At 32.7% G+C, this 15460-nt stretch overlaps 1 long non-coding RNA gene across 3 annotated transcripts in view; it reads left to right on the forward strand.

Annotated features, from left to right (window-relative positions):
* Nucleotides 1-15460, forward strand: part of LOC131423108 (uncharacterized) — a 70496-nt gene that overhangs the window by 51532 nt on the left and 3504 nt on the right. The window contains exons 3-4 of one of the 3 annotated variants that reach the window (XR_009224234.1): nt 9379-9693; nt 12603-12693. This is a non-coding gene — a long non-coding RNA (uncharacterized LOC131423108). The remainder of the gene's footprint in view (nt 1-9378; nt 9694-12602; nt 12694-15460) is intronic. The other 2 variants (XR_009224236.1, XR_009224235.1) reach the window with 2 other exon arrangements.

Here is a 15460-nt window from a genome sequence, read left to right on the forward strand (position 1 = left end):
GATATCTTAGTGTTGGTTTGATTTGCATTTCCCTGATGATTAATAATGTTGAACATCTTTTCATGTGCCTATTGGCCATCTGTATTTCTTCTTTGGAGAAGTGTCTGTTCATTTCCTCTGCCCATTTTTTGATCAGGTTTTTTGATTTTTGTTGTTCAGTTGTGTGAGTTCTTTGTATATTATGGAGATCAACCCCTTGTCAGATGTATGTTTTGCAAATATTCTCTCCCAGCAAGAAGTGGAAACAATCTAAGTGTCTCTTGACTGACGATTGGATCAAGAAAATGTGGTATATATATACAATGGAATACTGCTCAGCCATAAAAAAAGACAAAATCGTCCCATTTGCAACAACATGGATGGGCCTGGAGGGTATTACGTTAAGTGAAGTAAGCCAGAAGGAGAAAGACAAACACTGTATGATCTCACTCATATGTGGAATATAAACCAACATGTGGACAGAGAAAACTATTGTGGTTACCAGGGTCAATGGGAGTGGGGGGTGGGCACAAGGGGTGAAGGGAGTCATATATATATATGGTGATGGACAAACAAAAATGTACAACACAAAATTTCACAATGTTAAAAACTATTAAAACATCAATAAACAAAAAAACAAACTGTAACCACTTCAGTTCGGTAATGAACTCACAATACAAAAAGGTATATTTGTGACAACAAAAACATATAAGGGGAAGAAGAAAAGGATAGAACTTGCATAGGCAAATGAAGATAAGATGCTGTCAGCAGAAAACGGACTGGCTCATCTATGAGATCTGTTACACAAACTTCTTGGTAACCACAGAGAAAAATTCAGAGCAGAGTCATGAAACACACAAAAAAGAGAAAACTGAGAAACACATCACAGAAAACCACCAAACTGAAATGGCAGACAGAAACATAAGGATAAAGAAACAATTGAAATATAGAGCAATCAGAAAACAAAAGATAAAATGGCAGTATTAAGTTCTCATATATCAATAATCACCCTAAAACTAAGTGGATTGAATTCACCAATCAAAAGACACAGAGTGGCTGGAAGGAATGAAAAACAAAACTCAACAATGTGCTGCCTCCAGGAGAACCATCTTAGCTTTAAAGACAAACATCAGCTCAAAGTAAAGGGATGGAAGATGATACTGCAAGCAAATGGCAACCAAAAGAAAGTGGATATAGCTATACTTACATCAGGCAAAATAGACTTCAAGCCAAAAAAGATAACAAGAGACAAGATGGACATTATATAATGATAAAGAAGAGAATCCATCAAGAAGAAATAACATTTATTAATATCTATGCACCTAACACAGCAGCACCAAAGTATATAAAGCAACTATTCACAGACTTAAAGGGAGAAATTGACAGCAATGCAATAATAGTAGGGGACTTTAATACTCCACTTATATTAATGGATATATCATCCAGAGAGAAAGTCAACAAGTAAGCATCATCCTTAAACGAAACCCTAGACCAGATTGATTTAACAGATATATACAGAACATTCCATCCAAAAGTAGCAGAATACACATTCTTCACAAGTGCATATGAAACATTCTCAAAGCTATAACAGATGTTGGGTAACAAAACAAGTCTCAATAAATTTGAGAAGATTAAAATCATATCAAACATCTTTTCAACCATAATGCTGTGAAACTAGAGAGCAACTATAAGAAGAAAGCTGGGAAAGTCACAAATATGTGGAGACTAAACAACATGCTACTGAACAACTATTGAAGGAATGAAGAAATCAAAGAAGAAATCAAAAAATACCTGGAAAAAATGAGAATGAACACACAACATACCAAAATCTGTGGGATGCTACAAAAATGGTACTAAGAGGGAAGTTTATAGCAATATAAGCCTACCACAAGAAAAAAGAAAAATCTCAAACAATCTAATGCTACACCTAAAAGAACAAGAAAAATAGAAACAAAGCCCTGAGTCAGTAGGAGGAAATAACAAAAATGAGAGCAGAAACAAACAAAATACAGACTAAAAAGACAACAGAAAAGATCAATGAAACTAAGAGAAGGTTTTTGAAAAGATAAACAAAATTGACAAACCCTTAGCTAGACTCAGGAAGAAAAAAAACAAGGCTCAAATATATAAAATCAGAAACTAAAGAGGAGAAATTACAAGAGATACCAGAGAAATAAAAAGTATTATAAGAGAATACTATGAAAAGCTATACAGCAACAAATTGGATAATCTAGAAGAAATGGATACATTCCTAGAATCACTCAACCTCCAAAACTGAATCAAGAAGAAATAGAGAATCTGAATTGACCTATCATTAGTAAAGAGATTGAATTAGTAATCCAGAATCTCCAAAAAAACAAAAATCCAGGACCAGATAGTTTCTCTGGTAAATTCTACCAAAAATTCAAAGATTTAATACCTATCCTTCCCCAATTCTTCAAAAAATTAAAGAGGAAGGGATGCTTTCTAACTCATTTTATGAGGCGAACACTACCCTAATACCAAAACCAAACAAGGACAATGTAAAAAAGGAAAATTACAGGACAATATCATTGATGAACATAGAAGCAAAAATTCTCAACAAAATATTAGGAAATTGAACACAGCAATACATTAAAAGGATCATACTCCATGATCAGTGGGATTTGTTCCAAGGATGCAAGGATGGTTCAACATCTACAAATCAGTCAATGTGATACGCCACATTAACAAAATGAAGAATTAAAACTACATCATCATCTCGATAGATGCAGAGAAAGCATTGGACAATATTTAGCATCCATTTATGATAAAAATTCTCAATGAAATGGGTATATAAGGAAAGTACCTCAACCTAATAAAGGCCGTATATGACAAACCCACAGCCAACATCATAATTGATGGTGAAAAGTTGAAAGCTGTCCCACTAAAAACAGGAACAAGACAAGTATGCTCGCTTAACGACTCTTATTGGATACAGTATTGGAAGTCCTAGCCAGGGCAATTAGGCAAGAAAAAAAAATAAGTGGGATCCAAATTAGAAAGAAAGAAGTAAAACTTTTTTGCATATGATGTGATTTTTCTTTCAATTATTTTATTGAGGTCATAATAGTTTATAACATTGTATAATTTCAGGTGTGCATTATTATTTATCAGATTCTGTATAGACTGCATCAGTAGTCTAATTTTTATCCATCACCACATATATATGTGCCCCTTTACACCTTTCACCCACCCCCCAACCTCCTTCTCCTCTGGTAACCACTAATTTGTTCTCTTTATCCATGTGTTTATCTTCAACATATGAGTGAAATCCTGTGATGGTTGTCTTTCTCCATCTGGCTTATTTCACTTAACATAATACGCTCAAGGTCCAGCCACATTGTTGCAAGTGGGGTAATTATGTCTTTTTTATGGCTAAGTAGTATTCCATTGTATGTATGTATATACATACATACAATGTGGTGTATATATATATATATATATATATATATATATATATATATATATACACCACGTCTTCTTTATCCATTCATCAATTGATGGGCACTTGGGTTTCTTCCACGTCTTGGCTATTGTGAATAATGCTGCAAAGAATGTAGGAGTGCATAAGTCTCTTTGAATTGTTTATTTTAAGTTATTTGGATAAATGCCCAGTAGTGGGATAGCTGGACTATATGATAATTCTATTTTTAATTTTTTTTCAGAAATCTCCACACTGTTTTCCATAGTGGCTGCACCAGTTTGCATTCCCACCAGCAGCGTATGAGGGTTCCCTTTTCTCCATATCCTTTCCAACATTTGTTATTTTTTGTCTTTTTAATTCTAGCCATTCTGACATGTGTACGGTGATATCTCATTGTAGTTTTGATTTGCATTTCCCTAATAATAAGTGGTGTTGAACATCTTTTCATGTGCCTATTGTCCATCTGTATATCTTCTTTGGAAAAATGTCTGTTCATGTCTTCTGCCCATTTTTTGATTTTTGTTTGTTTGTTTGTTTGTTGAGTTGTATGAGTTCTTTATATATTTTGGACATTAACCCCTTGTTGGATATATGATTTGCCAACATTTTCTCCCAGTTGGTGGGTTATCCTTTCAGTTTGTTCCTGATTTCCTTTGCCTTGCAGAAGCTCTTTAATCTGATGTAGTTCCATTTGTATACTTTTTCTTTTGTTTCTCAGGCCTGAGTAGACATAGTATTCAAAAAGATGCTACTAAGACTGATGTCAAAGAGTGCGCTGCTTATATTTTCTTCTAGGAGTTTTATGGTTTTGTGTCTTACATTCAAGTATTTAATCCATTTTAGGTTAAGTTTTTTGTATGGTGTAAGATAATGGTGTACTTTCATTCTTTTGCATGTGGCTGTCCAGTTTTCCCAACACCATTATTGAAGAAACTTTCCTTTCTCCATTGTATGTTCTTGGCTCCTTTGTTGAAGGTTAGCTATCCACAGATGTGTGGTTTACTTCTGGGCTTTCAATTCTGTTCCATTGATCTGTGCATATGACATGATTATAGGTATAGAAAACCCTAAAGAATCCACCAGAAAAACCATTAGAAACCATGTAAAAACAGTAAAGTTGTAGAGTACAAAATCAACATAGAAAAATCAGTTGCATTTTTATACACTAACAATGAAATAGCAGAAAGAAAAATCAAGAGTACAATCTCATTTACAATCACAACAAAAGAATAAAATACCTACAAATAAATTTAACCAAGAAGGTGAAAAACCTGTACACTGACAACTGTAAGACATTATTGAAATAAATCTAAGAAGACAAAAAGAAATGGAAAGATATTTCATACTCCTGTCCATATTACCTAAAGCAATCTACAGATTCAATGTGATCCCTATCAAAATCCCAATGAGATTTTTCACAGAAATAGAGCAAAGAATCCTAAAATTTATATGGAACAACAAAAGGCACCAAATAACCAAAGCAATCCTGGGAAAAAAGAACAGAGCTGGAGGTATCACACTCCCTGATTTCAAAATATACTACAAAGCTATAGTAATCAAAATAGCATGATACTGGCACAAAAACAGACATACAGATCAGTGGAACAGAATTGAGAGCCTGGAACTAAACCCACACATCTATGAACAGTTAATATTTGACAAAGAAGCCAAGAACATACAATGGCGAAAGGAAAATCTCTTCAATAAATGACACTTGGAAAACTGAACAGCCACATGCAAAAGATGAAAGTAGACCACTATCTCATACTATACAGAAAAATTAACTGAAAATGGATTAAAGACTTGCCTGTAAGACCTGAAACCATAAAACTTTTAGAAGAAAACATACAGAGTATGCTCTTTGATATTTGTCTTAGCAGTATCTTTTTGAATATGTCTCCTCAGGCAAGGGAAACAAAAGAAAAAATAAACAAATGGGACTACATCAAACTAAAAAGCTTTTGCATGGCAAAGGAAACCATCAACAAAATGAAAAGATAACCTAACAATTAGGAGAAGATATTTGCACATCATATATCTGATAACGGGTAATATCCAAAATGTATAAAGAAGTTGTACAACTCAACAACAAAAAAATAAACAATCCTATTAAAAATTGGGCAGAAGATCTGAACAGATATTTTTCCAAATAAGACATACAGATGCCCAACAGGCACATGAAAAGATGTTCAACATCGCTAATTATTAGGGAAATGCAAATCAAAACCACAATGAGATATCACTTTACGCCTGTCAGAATGGCTATTTTTACAAAGACAAGAAATAAAAAGTGTTAGAGAGGATGTGGAGAAAAGTGAATGCTCGTGTACTGCTCGTGGGAATGTAAATTGGTGCAGCCACTAAGGAAAACAGTATGGCGATTCCTCAAAAAGTTAAAAATAGGTCTACCATATGATCCAGCTATTCTACTTCTGGGTGTTTATCCAAAGAACACGGAAACACTAATTCGAAAAGATATATGCACCCCTGTGTTCATTGAAACGTTATTCACAATAGCCAAGAATTGGAAACAACCTCAGTGCCCATCAACAGATGAAGGGATAAAGAAGATGTGATATATATATATACATATATCATTTGTATATATATATATACAATTGAATACTACTCAGCCATAAAAAAGATATAATATTGCCATTTGCAACAAGATGAATGGACCTTGAGGGTATTATGCTAAATGAAATAAGTCAGATGGAGAAAGACAAATACTGTATGATTTCACTCATATGTGGAAGATAAACAAGCAAACACATTGATATAGAGAACAGTTTGGTGGTTACCAGAGGACAAGAGGGTTGTGAGGAGGGCAAAAGGGGTAGTGGGGCACATCTGTACAGTGACAGATGGAAACTAGACTTTTGGTGGTGAACATGATGTAGTCTATACAGAAGTCAAAATATAATGATGAACACCTGAAATTTATATAACGTATAAACCAAAGTTACCTCAATAAGAAAAAGAAAGAATGGTTGCTTTCATTTTAAGGTTATGGAGAACATGGATTCTACATCTTAGAAAATTTCAGAGAAAAAATAAAACATGAATAAATGAAAATAATGTATCCAGATTATAGGGTGTACTATCTGCTCACAGAAATGTAAAACTTATGATCAGAAAAAATGTTTAGCAGTGATCTTTTGGTGTTTATTTTTTTTTCTTTGATTTTTTTATAACTTAGATGGGTGGACACAGCAAGGGGGTGGATTTTGAAGTGAGGAGTTCAAAGAGTCTTAAGGCATAAACTCTCTATTTACTGAAGAGTTGAGCAGTTTGATGTTCCTTTAAATGAGTCTTTCAGGAGGCTACCTGGGTTCTCCAGAGTCTCAAGAAGGTAGACTGTCAGAGTATGAAAGTTATTCTGGTCCAAATCTCTCCCATTTTATAGAGGGAAACACTGAGTTCCAGAGGGACTGTTCCAGAGTGCTCCAGAGGGCACGTGGAGTAACTTGCCCAAGGATGTGCATAGAGTTGATGGCAGAGCCCACTGAATGGCCAGGTTTTCTGGCTCCTGCCTCCCTTTCTTTCTGTGGCCCTCGCTGGGTCCCGGCATTCGGGAGCTCCTCTGCTTAGCACTCCTGTCCTCTCCTTCTTGGCTATGCAACTCCCTCAGGCATCTCAAACACACTTCCAACTCTGCTCAGCAGAGAAGGCGTGTGTGTGAGAGGCCAGCACAGGCCTCGTGCATTCCATCCACACCCATGGAGGGCCTGGGACCAGGAAGGAGGGGAAGGGGAGGTTTATGGGCAAGTTAGGAAGACAGGCATGGGAAGGGAAATATTACTGCGGTGTCAAACTGACATTATCTTTATTTTACATGTATAAAAACTATCCACAAAAGAGTAAAATGACTTTTTTTAAAACCACAAAATTATTAAGTGGTATAACCAGTATTGAACCCTAGTAAATTGAGTCCGGAGCTCTGTGTGTCAGTGTTATATAAGTAACCTCCAAGTAAATGAAGGTAGAAATGTTCAAAGAGAAACACAAATGTCCAAAAGAAATCCATTGTGCAATGCCTTTAGGAAATGTTCACAAGTTCTAGTCAATAGTGTTGGATGATGGGAAATCTTCACATTTGCCCCGTTACTGGCCATGGGTCATTTGACATGTGTTGTAAAATTGGACAAAACTTAAAATTAGGACATTTACTTGACGCAGATGAATCAGGAAACAGCATTTCCTAGAGGAAAAAAGTACAAAAACCGCAATATTTTTAAAAGCCTGCTTTGTTTGGATTATGTTATGGTTTTATCTGTTGTAAAAATAAGATATAATAGAATACACATGACCTTTGAAAACATAAAGATGAAAAATTCCTCTCTTTTATGTCGTCAATTTTGGGCTAGAAAACAAAATAATATTTACTCATGTATTTTATAGATTTCAAATATTCCAACATCTATATTTTATTATTTGAGTCATTTGATTCTCTTAGATATTTAGTGGGCATGATATATATAAATAAATTTTAGTGTTTTTCTGAAGTTCACAGTGCGAAAGGGAGAGGATGGTAAACCTTAGGAAAACTAATCAGATATTTTTGCTGTTTTCCTGAGACTCAGTCAAGTAGAAGAGAAGCTTTTGCATAGTCACAGATTTTATATATATATATCTCCATTTCTCAAACAGGCCTATTAATGCTGTGATTCATTTGAACAAAAGAATTATGTTTGACCAATGAACATCTTAGAGAACATACTATGATGGAAATTGTAGGGAGCAACTCAGAGAAACTTCTGTACAATTTTTAAAATTATAAATGTATTATTTAGTTAGCAAATAAAAAAGAAAATACATCCTACAACCACACCGTACATATGACCACTTAATATTGTTGCATATTTCCTATCAGAATTAACCATGTTTATTAATTAATAGACTATGTAAACTACTTTGCTCTTTCCAGGACAGGGTAATGACTTTTTCTTTAAGCATACTTTCACACTAAGCACGTGTCATGTTGTTTTCATCAAGTACTTTTTAATAGACAAAAATCAAAGATCACTTTACTTTTAATGTTATTGATGTCAGTAAGAAAAGGCATTTTTTCCATATGAAAAGAAGCATTTCTCTAGAAATTCCTTATATAGGTCCTTCACTCATTTTTCTGTTGGACTTTGTATATTTTTATTCAAATATTGTTTTACGTATTTTATGTTAAACAGTAATTTGTCTATCTTATATGCTGAGATTATTTTTGCTATTATTTTATTTTTTCCATTTTTTTATCCTTTCATTTTTGACACACATTTCAAAAATTATTCTGTTATGTCTGTCTTTGAAAAAGTTATTTTTCTGTTGGCTTTCACTTAAAATGCTTAAAATAAGGTTCCTTATGTTGAGATTAGATATGAACCAACATTTACCTTTAATATTGAAGGTTTCTAAATATTTAATTCTTTGAGCCAAATAGAATTTATTTTTCTATATCTGTGAGACAAGAAACGAATGGGATTTTTTTTCTAAATACTTTATAAACTCTGCTAACACTAGCTGTATTTATAATTCGCCTTTTCTCTGAAGATATGTCATTGCATCTTCCATATCTACCAAATTCTTATATATGCTAGCCCGGTCCCTGAGCTGTCTGTTCTATTTCATGAATCTAGTTCTCTCTGCTTTGCAGTAAACCAGAATTTTAATTATTGCATTATCATTTATTTTATAATAAATTAATTTAGCTATATAATAATTATTTGTTGTTGTGGTTGTGCCTCCGTTACTCTTATTTAGTGTATTCCCTGTTTATTACAGCTCTATGACCTGCAAGATGAAACTGTCTGTTGTTCATATTCCTTTTACATTTTGCCCCATTTAAATGGTTCGGGGAAGCATCATTAGAAAAGCATCATTAAAAACAAAAAACAAAGTCTTTGTGAGTGATTTAAATCAATAAAAGTATGTTTTTCACTCATCCTCCGTGTCCTTTGCAGGTTAGTGGGTTGAGTGGTGGTGTGTTCTTCTGCAATCAGTGAGGGTCTGGGCCACTGAAGACCCCATCTTGATGCGGGCTTCTGCAATAGCCAAGGTGGATAAAGGAGACCTAGTGCCTCTTCCACTGTCTCTTAAATCTTCTCTCCAGGAGAGACATACATCCTTTTGCTCACGTTTCAAGTCATATGATCACACCTAACTTCAATGTGCAGGGAAATATAATCCTGCTGTGTCTGAACAGGAGGAAATCTGAAGTTTTTGCTAAAGAGCTTGCTCTTCAGGTCACCAAGCATTCAGTTCATTCTTCTTCAAAGGTAAGACACACTCACTCATAACCTGAAAGAAACAATGCAGATTCAAGCTGCAAGTCTAGAGTCTCTAGATGTTCATGCTGGTTTCTTCATCAGCACATGATGTGCACTGGTCTACAGGATGTCTAAAATATGTTTCCTCTTGATTCAGAAATTTAAGAGATAAAAACCAATTGATATGTTTCCAAAGCCCACTATACATTGATACAATGGTGGAACAAGGACAGGATAACGAAAATATACACTTTCTCAGAAATAAGTAATGGTTATAATATAAGAGACTCAGCAATCATGTATGTGTGTGTATGCACTCAAGCAATCAAATGTATGTGTTTATTCCTAGTGGACAGTATGTCGCATCTCAACGTAGTTGTCCAAATATGTAAAATCTCCAAATTCTAGAAAAATTGAAGGTGGATTTGAGCTCCAGAATCTGAAGAAATCATTTATGCCATGAAGGACATAACTTTTGCTTCTTTGATTGTTTTCCAGATTCTTTTCTCTTGATAAGAATTGCATGCAACCCTAGAGTTAACTTTTAAGATAATCCCTTATCAATATTAGAAAAGAGATGTTTGTACATCTGTCACATGCTCCTTTTTTTTCCTCCTGTTTCTGCTATTTATGCTGTTGACTCTATTCACTGCTAGTCATCTCCTAATTATCCTGGACGCAGTACATTGGATGGGATACGGTGTCAACCACATAGGAGCTAGTAGAAACATAAATGTGGATCAGAACAAACTAAAATTATATTCTATTACACAAAATTTTAAGAGTATATGATATTCACTGCATGGAAATAAAAAACATGAAAGGGAATTTAAAAAGTCTGTTAGTTTGAATTTCTTAGATTTTCATGACATTTCATATTAATAGAGGCTTGTCATTCCCACGATCTGTTACTTTCATCTTAGGAATACATGTTCCATTGATGAGTCATTCAGCCCAAAAGAACATCCCATATGGTCAAATAGTCAGCTGTGATGTTTGGCATTCTATTCATCAAAGAAGATTCTGGGTAGTAGAGCAGAGAAATTCAGGAATACAGGATCCACACAGAAGTTTAGAATAGGTATTTCCTTCACCTAGATTGGCTTCTGTTTCTTCTAACCACCGTGGTTTATATGCATATGATTTTTTAATTTCTTATTTTCAAAGAATAAATCATTAATTCTCAAAGAAAATAGAGAATAAAAAAAAGACAGAATAACATTTTTTGAAAAGTTTCATTAATTCTAAAGCTATATCAGTTACAGTGGACTTGAACATGCTTCTTATCATTCGGGGTAGTGATAGGTTCTTTCCTTTATTGCATCTTTTTAAGTTGTGCTTATCTCAATCCTGTGGTAGTTAACATCGTAGACTGTTCCTGAGCAACCAGTGTAGGCTCCTAAAGACTGTTCATAAGTCCATTAACGTGAAATTTAATATAATGCAGATATCTATTTAAAATTAGCAATAAAATTTCAGATGTTCATTATAGTAGTTTTAATTCATACTTGATTCATATTGCATCTTTTCAACTATTGCATTAAAAATTTCAAATATTCCATTTAGGTTTTTTCTTTTGTCATATATAAGTTTTACAGCTTTATTCAATATACAATGAATTGAAAATATGTAAAGTATACAATTTGATAAGTTTTGACATATGAATAGACTTGTGAAACCATCACTAAAGTCAAAAATACTAATTCAGAAATCTCCCTAAAAAATCTCTGTAATACAAACAGTAACAGTTAAATCTTAATGAAATTAAAGCCCCTAGTAGGGTTTGTCATCACGTTTTTCAGGCATTTCTTAGAGATTTCAGATTTTCCAAATCGTAAATAGTGCATGATTTAAGCATACGCTGCCTCTGCAAGATGAAGGAAGTTTCTCCATAATGGTAGTATACATTACCTAATTCTAAACTGTGAAATTATATGGGTAAAAAATCATAATAACATGGATATAGGTCATTTAAATGATTGGCCCCAACTCAAATATCCCTCTCCCCATTTAACAAAAGGTATTCATGACTATTTTAATCTCAAATGGATTATGAAAAGTTGTAAACATCTAAAATACATGGAAGTAAAATAAAAATTTATTGAAATTTCCAGTAGAAAATATTACAAAAGAAGCGCAATTTTATGACATTAACCAAAGATATGTTAAAAATCTCAAAGCATGCAAAAATTTTAATTTTATCTATTTTTTTTTTTGTTTTGTGAGGAAGATCAGCCCTGAGCTAACATCCATGCCAATCCTCCTCTTTTTGCTGAGGAAGGCTGGCCCTGGGCTAACATCTGTGCCCATCTTCCTCCACTGTATATGGGACACCACCACAGCATGGCCTGACAAGCAATGCATCGGTGTGTGCCTGGGATCTGAACCTGGGCCGCCAGCAGCGAAGCACCCACACTTACCTGCTACGCCACTGGGCCTGCCTCTCAATTTGAATTTTGAAATGACAAACGTATATGCTTGACTAGAGAACAATTAAAGTGCCAAAGAGTAATAGTGGCCCTTAGAAAAACTGATGGATGTTTTGAATATATGAAACCCCAACATATATTTCCAAAAATATTATCTTTCTTATAGTGTTAGGAAAAATAAATGTGAAGTGATGGAGGACACATTTTGTTATCATATAATTTTGCTGAAAAAACTAAAAGCAAAAAGTATTTGATTGTTTCTAAGAATATGTGCATAATTGCAAGTACTATGCATATTTCAAAAATATTATATAAAATAAATTTCCAACCTGTTTTGTTTAATTTTGAAATTCACACTCCAAATCATTTAAAAAAAGTATTGATACTAAGTTTCAAAATAAGGATGCATTTTATCTTCAATCCCTTCCAGTAACTTTTGAAATTAAAGAAAAATGAGATAGTAACAAATTTTCTGTGATCTTCTTCTAGGTTTTATTCTTGGATTGGACTAAAATTCTGCTTTCCCCATTTCTGCACAAAGTAGGAGACTTTAAAAAAACAATATATAAGAAACACTGAGGTCAGTCTGATGTAAAAAAAGTATATTTCTAACTTCATGAATCATGAGCTAAGTAATGAGTATGTAGTTCCATGAATGGTGATGAGTAGGTTGATTGTGTGAATAGAGATGAATAAATGAGCAAATATGTAGATTGGTAGGAGAATGTATGATACATTCTTTTAAAAAGTAAAATAAGAAAGTGATAAGTCAGAGGGAGAAGGTCAAATACCGTATGATCTCACTTATTAGGTAGTAGATAATATCAACGACAAACAAACACATAGAGACAGAGATTGGATTGGTGGTTACCAGAGGGTAAGAGGGGAGGAAGGAGGGTGAAAGGGATAATTAGGCACATGTGTGTGGTGATGGATTGTAATTAGTATTTGGGTGGTGAACATGAGAACATGATGTGATCCATGCAGAAATAGAAGTATAATGATATATACCTGAAATTTATACAATGCTATAAACCAATGTTACCACAATAAACAAACAAACAAAAAGTGATAATGAAGCAAAGACTATTTTGTATTTTCCAACTCATTAAAAACCTCAGCTTTTGACTGCAAGCCACTGAAAACCAGTTATAAGTTGTTCTTGAGCCAGAAAAAAACTATACAATTAAATTGTACACTGATTAGCATAGGGCATCCACATGTTCCTTCTGGAAGAAACTCACTTAATTCACAAACAGGAGATGGTATTTGAGGCACTGTGGTGGTATTCTCTTTGCTTAGAAATGAAAAGGAAATGAAATTTAAAAATCAGGGTTTTCTGAGCAATGTAAAGATTTTGAGATTTATTCTTTGTTCCTTTTTTTCTTACATTCCTTTTCTTTTTAATACGTTGTGTTTTACCATTATCCTGACTGGTCTAGTATTCTAAAATCTTAATACTTTTTTTCTTTCTCATCCTTGCATCATGCTTCTATTGTCTCCATTATAGTAAAATATTTATTAATTTTTCTTTCCAAAAAAGCAAATAGAATAAAATGCTTCTTTTCATCTGAATTTAAATTTTAAAAAAGAACAAATCACCATTTATCTTCCAAAAAAATCTGTTAAAAATTAAATATAAACATTACAGGAAATACCACTATCTTGGAGTGAGTTACTATTCCAGATCATGATGTTTGTTATTTTCAGAAGTAAATAATATGAAATATTGACTATTGCCTCTCAATAGATAATAGTAGCTTAAAATCCTCTAGTTCAAGAGAAATCACTTAAAAGAAATAAATTAATTGATGGGACTATGACCTGAATATGAAAGCAAATAGATTGAATTCACTGAACTAACTCCTTCTTACTATTTAATTTTGAGTAACACTGGTAAGATATGAATACCACATTATTATTACAAAATAAAGATATTACATACAAAGCCAAAGGTTTATTTCTCTATAAATCTTAGTCTTATACAGGCCACTATTGGTACCATTTGCATACATATTAATATATATAGTATATAATAATTATATAATAATATAATCATATTTATGAATATAAGAAAATATATAAATATAATGCTATTATTCTATGATGTTAATGTGTATTAATATATTTATATATACATTAACGTACACATTTGTGTATACATTGGAAGAACAATGATTGGATATGTTACATGTAAATATGAAATATTAAGGAATAAAATGCAGTCATTAAAGTGAATAAGGCAGGTTTGTATGAATTATCAAGAAATATGTCAATTATATGTTAAGTGAAAAAAAACAATTTGCAAAAAATCTTGTAAAGTGCGTTTTTAAAAAAATTTAAATTAAATATTTCCATACATGCTGTGAATGTGCATGCACAGAAAAGTTCTGAGAGATGCATACTTCACTGTTAATCATGATTTTTCAATTCTATCTGGACCATAGAGAAGTCTTAATAAAAATTAGCTATATTTGGGTTGGAGAGAGAGTGATAAGGAAAGTCTCCATTTCTATAACTTCACCTACTGTACAATTTTTATTTTTATAACAATCATTTATAATTTTATAATTTTTAAAATAATTTTATAAATTTTATATTTTCAATTTTATAACTTTTATAATTACCAATAAAATGCAATTATTTTAAAAATATAAAGAAATATTCAGTTCTTTTTAAGCATGTGGTATGTTCTTAATTTTTTCACATAGAAATTCTTTTATTTTGATTTATTCAAATGCATCAGCTCCATGTCTTATGATTTTTGTTTTTAGAATTTTGAACTTCTAGGTCATATACATTATCATTTATTGATTCTATTAACTTTTATTAACATTTTTGAAAATTTATCTTTTATTAACTTTTATTAAGTTCATTAATTTTTACTTCTACATTTAATTTTCGAATTCATGTGGAGTCTAGCTTTGCACATTTTGCTAGCTAGAAATTGTTTCACTTTCTATGTATAATTTGCACGTTTCCTAAAACCAACTTTCTGCTCTATCTCTCTGTTTTTCTCTCCCTCTCTCCTTCCTTTTCTCTTTCTTCACTTTGTGCTATATCTTAGTATCCAATAAGCAAGTCTTCTATCTTTGCTCCTTTTTTCCATGTTGACTTAGACTTTCATGGAAATGTATTCTTTTAAGTAAATATCAAAATACATGAATTGAGCTATTCAAAAGTCTAACTGAAATATTTATTGTCATTGCAATGAATTTATGGAAAACTTGGAGAGAATTGATATCTTTATAACTTTAAATCCTCCTATCCAAGCGCATGGGATATTTCTGTAGTTATTAAAGTTTTATTTATTTTTTTAATATAATTTTAAATTTTCTCTATAGAGA

This window comes from Diceros bicornis, chromosome 27 (genome assembly GCF_020826845.1).
Source record: "Diceros bicornis minor isolate mBicDic1 chromosome 27, mDicBic1.mat.cur, whole genome shotgun sequence".
Lineage (NCBI taxonomy): Eukaryota > Metazoa > Chordata > Mammalia > Perissodactyla > Rhinocerotidae > Diceros > Diceros bicornis.